The sequence below is a fragment of the Augochlora pura genome, chromosome 2, assembly GCF_028453695.1.
Source record: "Augochlora pura isolate Apur16 chromosome 2, APUR_v2.2.1, whole genome shotgun sequence".
NCBI classification, from domain to species: Eukaryota; Metazoa; Arthropoda; class Insecta; order Hymenoptera; family Halictidae; genus Augochlora; species Augochlora pura.
The window spans coordinates 1,506,518-1,518,781 of NC_135773.1; positions in this window are offsets into that span (position 1 = coordinate 1,506,518).

Below are 12,264 nucleotides of genomic sequence, written 5' to 3' on the forward strand. Positions count from 1 at the left end.
GAGCAAGAAACGCGTGCCGCGGCATGAATATTCATTTACCGCGAAACAATAAAAGGCTCGCAGAATTAATACTCGGCCGGAGTTTGTGCCGGGACAAAGAATTCCGCGGTGGTAAGGGCACGGAGCAACTGTGCCGCTGTATCCCGGCTAATTAAAGCATTCATTCAACCCTATGGATTATTTAAATCAATGTCACGCCGCTCCTCCGGAGACTCGTTAGAAATACGGGCCAATTACCATTAAGAGGTCGAGCCATCAGCCGAAGGGGAGAGATGTATTCCCATGCGAAGCCAAAGCAGTCTAAAATTGCTCGACGCACCGGTCCATCCCTTTCGGCAATAAACTCCGAAGTCTTGTATTAAGCGCACCCTTTTAACTGGCGACGTTCTGTCAAACACAACGCGCGCGGGCCCACGGATTCTGGTAACCCACGAATATTTCTCTAATTGACATTTCGCGAAATATTTAGCACTTTGTCGATGACGATGCTGTCCGGCGGTGTACAACCTCTTTATTTTATTCGTTTGATATTTCTTCTTAAAATAAGGTACAAGAAGTAATTTAACAAAAATTAAGACGATAAATAAAAAATAAAAAATTTATCCGTAATTAATAATTTATGTTTTTGGAACTATAACAAACAAAGCCTATTATAAATTAAAAATCTAGCTGGTATTTTTCATAATGTTTGCGATTCACAAAATATTTTAAATTCCTATATCTTTCAGATTTATAAAAATTGCATAAATTAATCCTAATTTTAATATAGTTTGTTTCTTGAAGCGCCGTCGACGGTCTCTGGGAACCCTGACCTTTCGGCCGACGAAAGTTGAATAGAAAAGAGAGTGTGAACTATTCCGTGCTCGTGATAATTACCAAGGAGCGTCCGTGGTATTACCATCGGACTTATTCATAGAGCCGAAACGCTATCAAGAAATTACTGAAACGTGAAATCAAATTATTTGAGTTACTTAGTCCGTAGTCTGGTTACATTGTCGAAGGAGCGGAATTGAGCTAGAAGTCTCCCGTGTGCACAAAGTTATAATTATTATGTAAGGATAAGGAAATTCGCTTTACATAGAGAATCCACGAAATTGACTGAGATCGAGGTTGCTTGAATTATATTCCCGTGTAAATACATGCTAGACGTAGACGACGTATCTTAGCGGGTCGTAATTATGACGTGCACTCGCTTACCGAAGCTAAGAAACGAAACTGTGAAACTGGAACAAGTTCGTCCGATCCTTTTGATTTCATTCTAACCGGATTTGATGAAAAGATGCAATTTATAATCAGTCTGTTTTACTAAACGGACCAATAGTTTCATCATTGGTGATACGAGTAGTATATTCTTAGCTTGGTCAGACGAGCAGCATTGTGATCAGGAAACTGAATTCGCTACCGAGTAAGTAGTATTATCAAGCATATGTCAGACGTATTATTCCAACGAGGAAAATAATTGTGTACTTTACTTGATTGGCTGATAGAACAGTAGTGATGGATTCTCAATGATCAGAGAAGTAGTAGTATATTCTCTTTCATCAGACAAGTGGTAGTGTATTCCCTTTGATCAGACAAGTTGCTATCGATGGAACATGACTCAATGACCGACTCTATAATTTTAATCCCAATGTATTGAAAAATCGTGTTGGGTTTCCGCAATTAAATTATAAGATTAATAATTTATATTATATTAATTATTTATAACTATAATTCCGGGTTAAATTATAAGATAATAGAATAAACGAATTGCTACAGATTACAGCGAAGAACAAAATCATTCTCGTGTATCACGACGTTAGGACTGGTCAGCGAGGGGAGATAAAATCTCTTCGTTTCCATCCTCGCCATAGGACCCATCATCCATCAAAAAAAGGTTTGCCGTTTCTCAGTGAACAATCAATCATCGTGGAATCCTAACGGCAGTGTAACCGACGTAATCGTTAATACCGACACCGACGGTATCGTGAAAAGAAAACGATCGAATATTTCTGACTCGCCGTCGGCGTCGGTTCTGCGCCGAAAAAAAAAAAAATTTGCGAGCACTCTAAAGGCTTATCGATGCTAATGACAGCGGGCAGCCCCGGCAAGAAAATGAAGTTTGCCCTGCAAAGTTATCTTTCCCCATTGAAATTGCATTTGACCTTACCCTTTTCGAGGGTCCTCCCGGAGTCGCGCGCATTAAATATTTATGAACTTAAAGGTCCAAGTGTTCTGCCGCGGCGCAGCGCCACTCCTCGAAGATTTCTCTACACTTTGCTCTGGACTCCGCTCGGCGAATCGCGTCGCCCACGTCGGATAGATCCACGACAGGCAACCATAAGAGGGAGCGTAACGTCTTACAGCGTTCCGAGCGAAATAGGAGCCACCAGCCGCCGCAGCCCGAGGAATGATTTAATAATGTGTAGAGCATTAGTCGAGCCGAGTAACGTAAGCGGGGATAATCCTTTTAACGAGTTGTCTAGCAATCCCTTTAACCCTGAAACCTGGGCGACAACTAATTCCGCCAGATATTGCGGGGCTGCGCGGGGCCGCCGGCGGGGGACTTATATAAAGGGCCATTACCGCCCTGTGTCACACTCGCCGTACATATGTTACGCGCATAATGTACATGGAGCTGTTTTACCGTTTCGGAGTCTGCACGTACGCGCCCATTATTGAGTTACGCATGTTAGGAACCCGTAATACATTATGTTCGACGTGACAACGTCCACGGTTTCCGTACGTTCAACACGGCGAATCGCAAGTAATAATCCTTTAGCTGGAATAAAAATTTCGTGCTCGAATCGCAATTTATACAATATCTGCATCTTTCTAAATATTTCAAACTTTTCTATTTTATTATACACATTTACGGTTATGTATTACGATACAATTATGAAAGATAAAGTAATAGAATACTTTTTATGTATAATTTGTAATAGAAGCTTCCTATTATTAATAAGAAACAGTTATATGAACGAAATAATTATACACACGACAAGTTCAGATTTACAAATGAATTTCTGCTCTTATATATTTAGTGTTTACGATTGAATTTAATTAGGAATTTTGCTTTCCAATTTTTCTTTCGTCTACTATATTATTATGATTTTATATAATTTTCGTGGTTGCTGGATCGACCAAGTATGGAGGCGCTGAACGCAAAACACAGTGTTTCTTTGTGTTCAATCGATATATAAAGTAGACGTCGATGTCCTGTACTGCGGCGGCGGCGGCAAGAAGCCATAATCTCTCGGAGAAAAATGGGTATGCTTTTTCCATCGGCCGCCACGCCGGAATTGATAACAAAATCATCGCGGATAAGAACGAGGGGAAGGTCCGCCGAGCGGAAAGCCTGGTTACCGTCACCGGGGGAAATATATTTTTACTGTGCTTAATCCGAATATAATTCGGCTTTATGGTGACATTTAGCCGTTGCCGCGCGCGTTCAAGGGAGACCGTGCCGCGGCGTTCCCGCGTGTGCGGTTAATTGTTAGACGTATGTGTTGGAGTCCAATTAAACCATTATACGGGGGCGCGAAAGGCGAGCCGCAGGGTCAGAGGGCAAGGGAAATATAAAATCTCAGCGGCGCGCGATATTTCACCGCCGGGTCGGGTCTCGCGTCAGGTTTCGCTCGCCTCGGCGTTTCACCTGTTTTTTTATAGTTTCTACCGTTTCGCGAGTTATGCTATCAGGATTTCGCATTTGTCACGGTGCCTTAAGCCTAACCCGCATTTCGCCGCAACATCCTTTTGTCTCCGCTCGCTGAATTTTACGGGAGACCCGGTGAAAGAAGCTACATATCCGATCGAGCCGCGGCTTCGCACTTTGCTTTAACATGTTATGATTTAATGATGACAATTAATTGAAATAAAAATTCATGAATTTCACTTCAATACTGTGGACAATAGCGAAGCAATTTTGTAAACAGATGAAAGTTCATCGAATAACAACGTTCCAGAAAAAAAGATGCAAAATATTGCAACAACGACGAGCGAATGTAATACTAAAAATATTTATAAAACGGCATTGTAGTCGCCCGGATCTTTGTGAATAATCGATCGCTCGTACATTATTCGAGACGCTTCTTTCGCGACGCAGATTGGCGAATTAATAATTGCCGATTACAGAGGACAGGACACGCCGGTGACACAAGTGTCGCAATGACGGTGTAATTTATTTAAGCGCGGTGTAATAGATCCACGACCGTTTCGCCAAACAGGGCTCGCGACAGAGAGCGACGTGTCAGGTGTAATAAAATTTCGAGAAACGTTTTTACCGAATTAACGCTCGCAAAGCCGGCAAAGGGACAATTCCATCGCGTTGAAAGCACGATAAAACGACCTATCGATCGGTAATACGTGTCGTTAATAATTGACGTCTCCCTTAAAGGCCGCCCTCTAAAAGCGTCAGCTTTTACTTTCCGCTCGAATTTTGCCAGAGGTACCGCATAATCGACTGGCAATATCCCATCGTTGCATTTGTTCGTTTCGCGATGTAATCCCTGCTCTCGCTTGCCGAGCCGGTGTCATCGAGCGAAATTACAAAAATTGACAAAGGTTTGTAACCTCTGCTCGACGAGCGCGACGCGAATGCGCCACACTTTCTGAAAATCTCGTGAAATATTGAAACCGAGGCGAAACCGATGGAAATTGACAAATGTTAAATCTAGACGTACATTTCACTTTTCTCTCTTTTGACTGATATTGTTGGTTGAAAATGTTCGCGTGGAAAGATTCGTACCAAACGAACGTGCAGATTACGCGTTGTTAAATCGTTTTAATAATCTAATTTATTTCCTTTCCTAATATGTGTTAGAGACTGAAAACAATATAAATGGTATAAAAATATATTTAACAAGAAACCTACCATAGTTAGATGACCAATTTCTCATTTTCAATTATGACAAATATAAAATCGCTTTCGTGAAAATTCATTGAATAAATTACATTATTGTAGCAACTGTGACAATAAAAACAATATAAATCTAAATAAATTGTAAAAATATTCTTCCTTTTCTTTTAAATATTTTTACTGCTTGCCTTTCAAACTAATTTTGATTACAAATGTATAAAATCCACAGCAATTATTTCAACATTAGAGAATAATACTAAAACCGAAAGAATTTCAAAAGACGGAAAAGAATTGAACGTCGGATAGGTACGAAATGTTTAGCAATGCAACAAATGGCGGATCAAGCTCGACCACCCAGCAGTTTCCATGCAGAATTCGATGGCCGGGGCCTCGATACGGCGCAACGACGCGTCGCGTCGCGGCGAGGACCATTTCTGACAATATAAAACGTCAGGGAAAGCAAGTCTGGGGCGAAACAACGTAAGAGTCACGGGCATGAAAACACGTTGCTCGCGAGGGTTTTCCGTAGGACGGCGGGCTCGCAAAGGGCAGAGGGCGAGGTAAGGTTGCAATACCTGGCTACGCGGGGTGCGGCAGCCGTCTGAGAATAAGTGATGAACTCTATGCATTTTAAATGACTAAATCTCTGGACCGAACGTACTCTTTGCTGGATTTTTCCGCGAGAAATGCATTATTGGCCTGACAATCTCTCTGGGCGACGGGACGCGGTGCGCGCGTGCTCCACGAGCCCTTATCGCGCATCATCTCCGCGGTTGGTTTTGTCTCTCGAAGTAACATTACGCACCCGTTCCCTCTTCTCCCGGATCGCGCGCTCGGCTATTCCGTTCTCATCGCGCCGCCGAGCCGCCGAGCCGCCGAGCCGCCGAGCCGCCGAAATTAGTTTTCCGGCCCCGTCTTCTCTACGGCGCTGAAACTTTCGGCCGAAGTCGAGGAAGGCTCGTCGCAGGACTTCGAAAAATAATGGAACCGCGATTATATAGTTCCGCGGAGCACGGTGAAATGAATGTGGTGCCGGGTATCGTGTGTTTGGTATTTCATTCTGCCACTGCGAAATCGTACCGGCTCCAACTTCGCTGCGTGGAAAAGTTTTTCTATTGCTCCCGGCCTGACGAAGTTCGCCCAGCCGAAGACAACTTTCCTGAGAAATGATCTTCGTAAAGCGTTTTAATTTAGACGGATCCGATCGTGTGAATTCCATGCGCTGATTTTCTACGAGCATCCAAATCTGTCTTACGTATAGTTCAGTCGTGCACGTTTCTTAAAAATATAAACCGTTGTCGTTACTATGAAACGGTACAAATGCTGATCTCCATTTTTCATATGTTAACCCTTTGTACTAGAAGCCATTTTTACGGTAAATGAGAAATGATTTTTCTGGATCATAGTATTTGCATTCTATGGATCAGAGTGCACTTTCATGCATACAAAATTGATTCTTGTTACTCGTATTAACAGTTCCACTATTTGACGATCTTTTAAATCTAAACATAATTGGTATATAAAATAATTACAATTTTAGTGGTGCCACAGACTCACCATTCGAACGCAAAGGGTTAATACAAAAGAGATATGCTATGTATATCCGTATATAAAGATTTTCTGCATTTTAAGAGATACTAGAAATTTAGTCCTTCTTTAGACTCAGTCCTTCCGCAAATCATTTTCTTTACGATACTATTCTTGAACATCAAATTTCGCAAACGAAGAGTTCCACGACTTATGTTTATATAATCGTTTATCACCTTTAGATAGCATAGAAAGCGATACTTAGGTTTATTCACCAATTTCATTGACACCTACATAAATCAATAAGTCTCTGAAAAATTCGAATACTTCGCATGAAAGAAGCAAAAGAAAAAACCGCCAAGGTTCCCGCGGTAATTAAACATTCGAAGTGTCGTTAAGCCGGCAACAAAAACCGGAAGCACGATCTCGCGTCCGGTGAAATAGGATCTAGGAAGAAGGAGGTCGAAGTTGCCGCGATATTTCGCAGCGGGAGTCGCGGTTGAATCGAAAAATGGAGGCGAGGTCGGTCGAAGGCGGCAGAAAAGGACGAGAAAGTAAAAGTTGGAGTACGAGAAAGGGGGGAGGGAAAGGACAAGTAGGAGAAAGGAAGGGGGCGAGGAGAGGGTGAGGTAGCCGGTGCACGGACCGAGCGATTTCCAGCGGCGCGGCGCGGCGGCGGCGGCGGCGGTTCCCTTCGCCAGTTTAAGTCGAATCAATTGGAAAAGTTCGATTTCCACTCGTTTAGAACCGGCGCGTTCCACGGGATCGCCGCAGCTTTCCCTTTGGTTTAAAGTAGCGATAGATCAGAGAACGTTTCCGCGTAGAGGGCTGCGAAAGCCCGAAACTTCGTCGGTCCGCCGCGCCGCCGCGCCGCGGCATCCGGTTCCTGTCCGCTTCCTGCCGGTCTGCTTTCTTTCTCGTGGAACCGCGGCCGCTCGAGAAATTTCTACGAACTCGGACGATTAACCCCTTCGTGCACGCCAGCTTGCCGAAGTTTCCACGGGGGAAACTCCCGGTTTTTCTTGCCGTGCCGAGGCATTTAGGGGCGGCCGACCGACGGTATGTATCGATTTGTTGGTTTGCATCGCGACCCAGGGATCGCCGGCCTCTGTTACAACTCTGTGAAAGTTCGGGGAAGAGTCTCGCGTGTAGTCTCGTGTCTCGGACTGCGACGGTCTCGACCTCTTAACCCGACCACTTTTCTAGATCTGGATAACTTATATGCATACTTATATGCATATATTTAGCGAAATCGTTTCATGTTGTTATGAGTTACATACAATTAACCCTTAACACTCGAGTGGTGACTCTAAGTCACCATTAAAATTATTCTATTTCATTCAAAAATAATTTTTGCAATATTAAGGTTTAGGATTTAAAAAATTGTCAAGTGGTAAAGCTGTTGGTAAGAGTCACAAGAATAAATTTTGTATGCGTAAAAATTTATTTTGTTCAATAGAATGGAAATGCCATGAACCCTCACGGACAAGTAACAGGGTTAAAATTTTGCACAGATGAGTTTTTATTGGTCAGCTATCGAACGGTGTATGACTCATTGAAAAACCTCTAAGGGCAGTTTTGACCATCTTAATCGGCTATGCCCTTTACAATTAAAATGGCTCCGAGTGCACAGGGTTAACCCTTAACACGCGACTGGCGCCTCTGAGGTGGCAATGAAAATCGTTATATCATTTCCAAAATAATTTTGACTTTATTAAAAACCCTTTTATTTAAAAGATTGTTAAATTACTAAGTATAGTATAATATAAATATAACTACATAAAATGGGAATGCAGCTGGTTAAAATAACTATTTTAGATCTAGGCTTAAAATGGCTTCGAGTAGAAAGGGTTAAGAAAGTTGAGAATCGAGTTTTAACCAATAACAGATCATTTTTACGTCGTAACATTATCTTTAAATTCTTCCAATATCGTTCCAGACTTGTATTCGTCATACTCATTCTTGTCATAAATGTATAAAATCCATAGTCTTCCGAGTGAATCTAGCTCGACTATGTGTACAATAATTAAATTTCATTTGTCCAGTTGGTAGATATCAAAAAGAATTTTTCAAGCTCAAAAGCGTGGTAATGAAAAGTCATGGCAATTGTAACGTTCCGATAGATTCCTGAAAGAACATATATTGCGAAATAGATGATAATTTTTAATTGATTTATGTCGTTTTATTGTCTATATTATAGCAAGATAGAGTTGACATTATATCAAAGAATTTATCAGCAACGCATTATAAAAGCATCAAGCTGCAACAGTGTAGAGAAATTGTATGCTATTCATGCATATCAGAAACGATCACGTATCGCGACTAAACATTTAGTATCACGGTGGAACGGGAGTGGTACACGGATTAAAAACAACGTGCAGCCATTGTAGCAGTTGTTTTACCGGGTATAAAACGTTGCACATCACAGTTTCTGCGTGCAACGAGTGGTCCTAGAGCAGAAACATGTGTGCCAGGAAAGTTCGGTCTGATGCAATTTACAAATGAACAAAAATGTACCGACGGCTGCTCACCCCTGAAAAATAGAAAAACAATAACACCGCGGGATTGCGCGTACAACTGCAAACATTGTAGAACATCGCGCGGAACGAAGTGTCGCAAAAATTGCAAATCGCGTTTCGCGGAACGAACGAAAACGAAAGATCCGTCGAATAATATAGCGAGCGCGGTGATAGTCTTCTTTGGAACGTCGCGTCGGGTCGTGTTAGAAATTAATGAACCGCGCACGGTTGAAATCATGACACGTCATCTGTCTGGCATCCTGATATTTAATAATCTCCTTCAACGCGCTAGTAACAGTGGAATAATTATTTTACTTCAGCCACGCGTAACCGAAGTTCGTTTATTCGCTGAACGCGAAATCGGCTTAAAATGGTTTTATTGATCCCCAGGCGCCGGTGCGTACGCGGTATTACGTTGTAACGAGCTGCGAGGGTGCCTTTAATTCTCAATGCAATTAGCTTTCAATTTCCTATATATTGCCAAATATAATCGCCACCATTGTGCCGCCGTAGGCTGCGCCATAAAAATTCTCCCACTATCGGTGTGACACTTGTGCCCGATTCTACGTTCTCCGTCGACATAATTACCGAAAACTGTTTACGCAGCTATTCGCATACACTCTGAATAAAAAATATACTCATGGATCTTTCTGCCATGCATATTTGTATATTTTTAACTGCGAGAACATTCCAGCATTTTTAGAGTGGAGAGTAGATGTTTCAGCAGAGTTAATTAATGTTAAGATGTTTATTTATTAAAAAAGAAAGACACTCTCATAGTTGGATATCTTTAAGTAAAAGTACAATTTTTAAGCGCGATTTCACTTGTTTGTCACAATAAAATTGACGTCCATCTATTCTCTGTTAATTTAGCGAACTTACGAATTGTCTTCTTCTTCTGAACTTTCGAAATATTTGCAAAATAGTTATGCCAATAAACAGTTACCGATGTAACACATAAAATTATGTTCTAACGACAGCGTCTCGTAACTGACGCTTTAAGTCCATGCTAGTGAAATAGAGCGCCGTAAAAAGGCACCGTTACGACACGTCATCGAGTGAATCGCCCCCGCGGCCCGATGTTTCCCAAAGCTTAATTGAATGGAGTGGCTTTGAAACGTTGAAACTTGCGATAAGACTGGCTGGCCGAGCTAATAACATCATAACCTGCAGGGTTCCCGGATTCCCGCGGCAGGGGGATCTCCGTTGATCAGAGGCGTGCCCGCTCGAAAACACTTCGGCCGGCCGGCCGTCGGAGCGATTCCCGTGATAGACTGTCCCGATCGTTTCGCCCTCTCCCTTCGATCTCCGTTGTCGCGTGAGTGATTTGTGCCTTCGTAGCCGGCCGCCTGACAAAACAAGTCGTTACACCACTGTCGGAACGGCTGACCCAGCCGGGCCGCTATCTACTGTCACTGCCGGCACTCGTAAACCGGCAACACGTTTATCTCGCAGCTCGGCGCTACCAGTCGTCAAAAAGTTCAACTCGTTTCTCCCTTATCCCCCGGTCTTCCGTCCGTCCGTCCGTCCGTCCGTCCGTCCGTCGTCGTTAAGCCGTACCCTCCCGCATCCGTCGTCGGCGACGCCCGTTTTCTCCGCAAAATTCCGGAACTTTTGACAAAGATATGCAGTATGGAGTTTCAGCGCGCGCCAAGTAACCGCGATCATCGAAACGGTGCTTGGTTGATGTTTCAGAAGAATTTATGCATAGGTTGGAATATATATATTCGACTTTTCTTGTCATTCAAAAATCTGTAGCACAGTTTACCGTAGAAATCGAATTTCTTGTGGCTCTGTCACTAAATCCATGTGCCATTATCCACACTATTGTTATCTTTGTTTGAAACTCTTGGCAGTAATTGCTTCTTTAACTTCTACAGCAATTAGTATTTCTTTCTCGTTAATATATACTTACGAATGTGAGAATACTTTTAACAAGTATCTGCACTGACTTCAATACTGTCAAACATTGACAGTGAACAATTTTCATCACATGGCTAAAATTTCAGGAAAACTGAAGAACAAGAATTCGTATAGTTATTTGGAAGAAATTACCCGAAAAAGCTGCACATTATTTATGCGTTGAAGATCCTTTAGGAAAGTGGAGTCGTTGCGTTGTTTTCGATCATTTTTCTCTGCGCCGGCGCGGCAGATGAATCTATTAATTCCTCGACTCTCGCAGAAAGAGGAATTTTACGCATTCTTCGCACTCCGGGCGGAGTAGAGAAAATTCTCGGTTGCGGGTTCACAGTTCGTTTAACAGATTCCACGGTCGGCGGGTCGGCGGGTTCGGCGTCCGCGGTTCTCCTCAATAATTTAGAAATCGGTGCCGGTTAGAGGCAGCCGACAGTGGCCGCCATTCTGTCGGTCGGATAGAAGGGTGGGCCGATCTTCTTTCATTAAATCCCGTACAATTCACGCCGGCCGCTTTGTTTAAAGTACAATGGCCATCGACTCGGCGCAGCCTGGTGGGCGTGGATACACGACACGGCGGAAGATCGAGTTGGCTCTCCGGCCGAAGCCTTGAGAACTCAAGGGAGATTCCTTCGAGGTGTAGGGGACACTTCCAAAGGGAATTGGAGAACGGTGATAAGGCAGCGTGCTGGAACAATGCCGGCTCGAATTCGCGCACTCCGCCTCGGATTAGGCGCGGATATGCTCGCGTGACGCCTCACCGCCAGTTTTATATTGCTTCCCTCGATTCTCTCGAGTTCCCCCGATTCGCCCCCCCCCCCCCCCGATTTACTCGATTCCCAGCGATTTCCTTGATTCCGTCGATTCCGTCGGTTCCGTCGATAGAATCGACGAGCGGACGCGCCCGGAGGCGAGTTCAACACTCGGCGGAATTATCGCGCGATTTCGCAGCCTTTGGAACAACGGATTAAGAGAAAAAGAGGCCCCGGCAACAAGCGACGTCCGTGGGAAAGTCAACAGAGCGTGGGCAGCTACGGACTTTGGAATCAACGACATCGCGCGCGTTGCATAAATCTACGGCGTTTTTACAAATAAGCTTGAAGAATAACAGTTATCCTGGAAATTGTGAAGCGCTGCATAAAACAACGGGAAATAATGCCGGTCGAGACGCTTCCGTAATTTAGAGGACGAGCGACCCGCGTCTCGTTGAACCAACAGCTCCAAACGAAATTGATCTCTTGTTCACCGGATGATCTTTATGTGGCTTTAAATTATCATACTTGCGCGAGAAGATTCTGTATTAAGGATTCGGCAGCAGCAAGCATGCATGACATTAAAAATTGATCCCCATGATAACAAAATTTATACATTTCGGGACCTACAAACATCAATCTCGAGATATAAAAGAATTTGTAATTCAAGAAAAAATTAAATTTCGTCTAGAAAAATTTAATATGCGAAATAAAA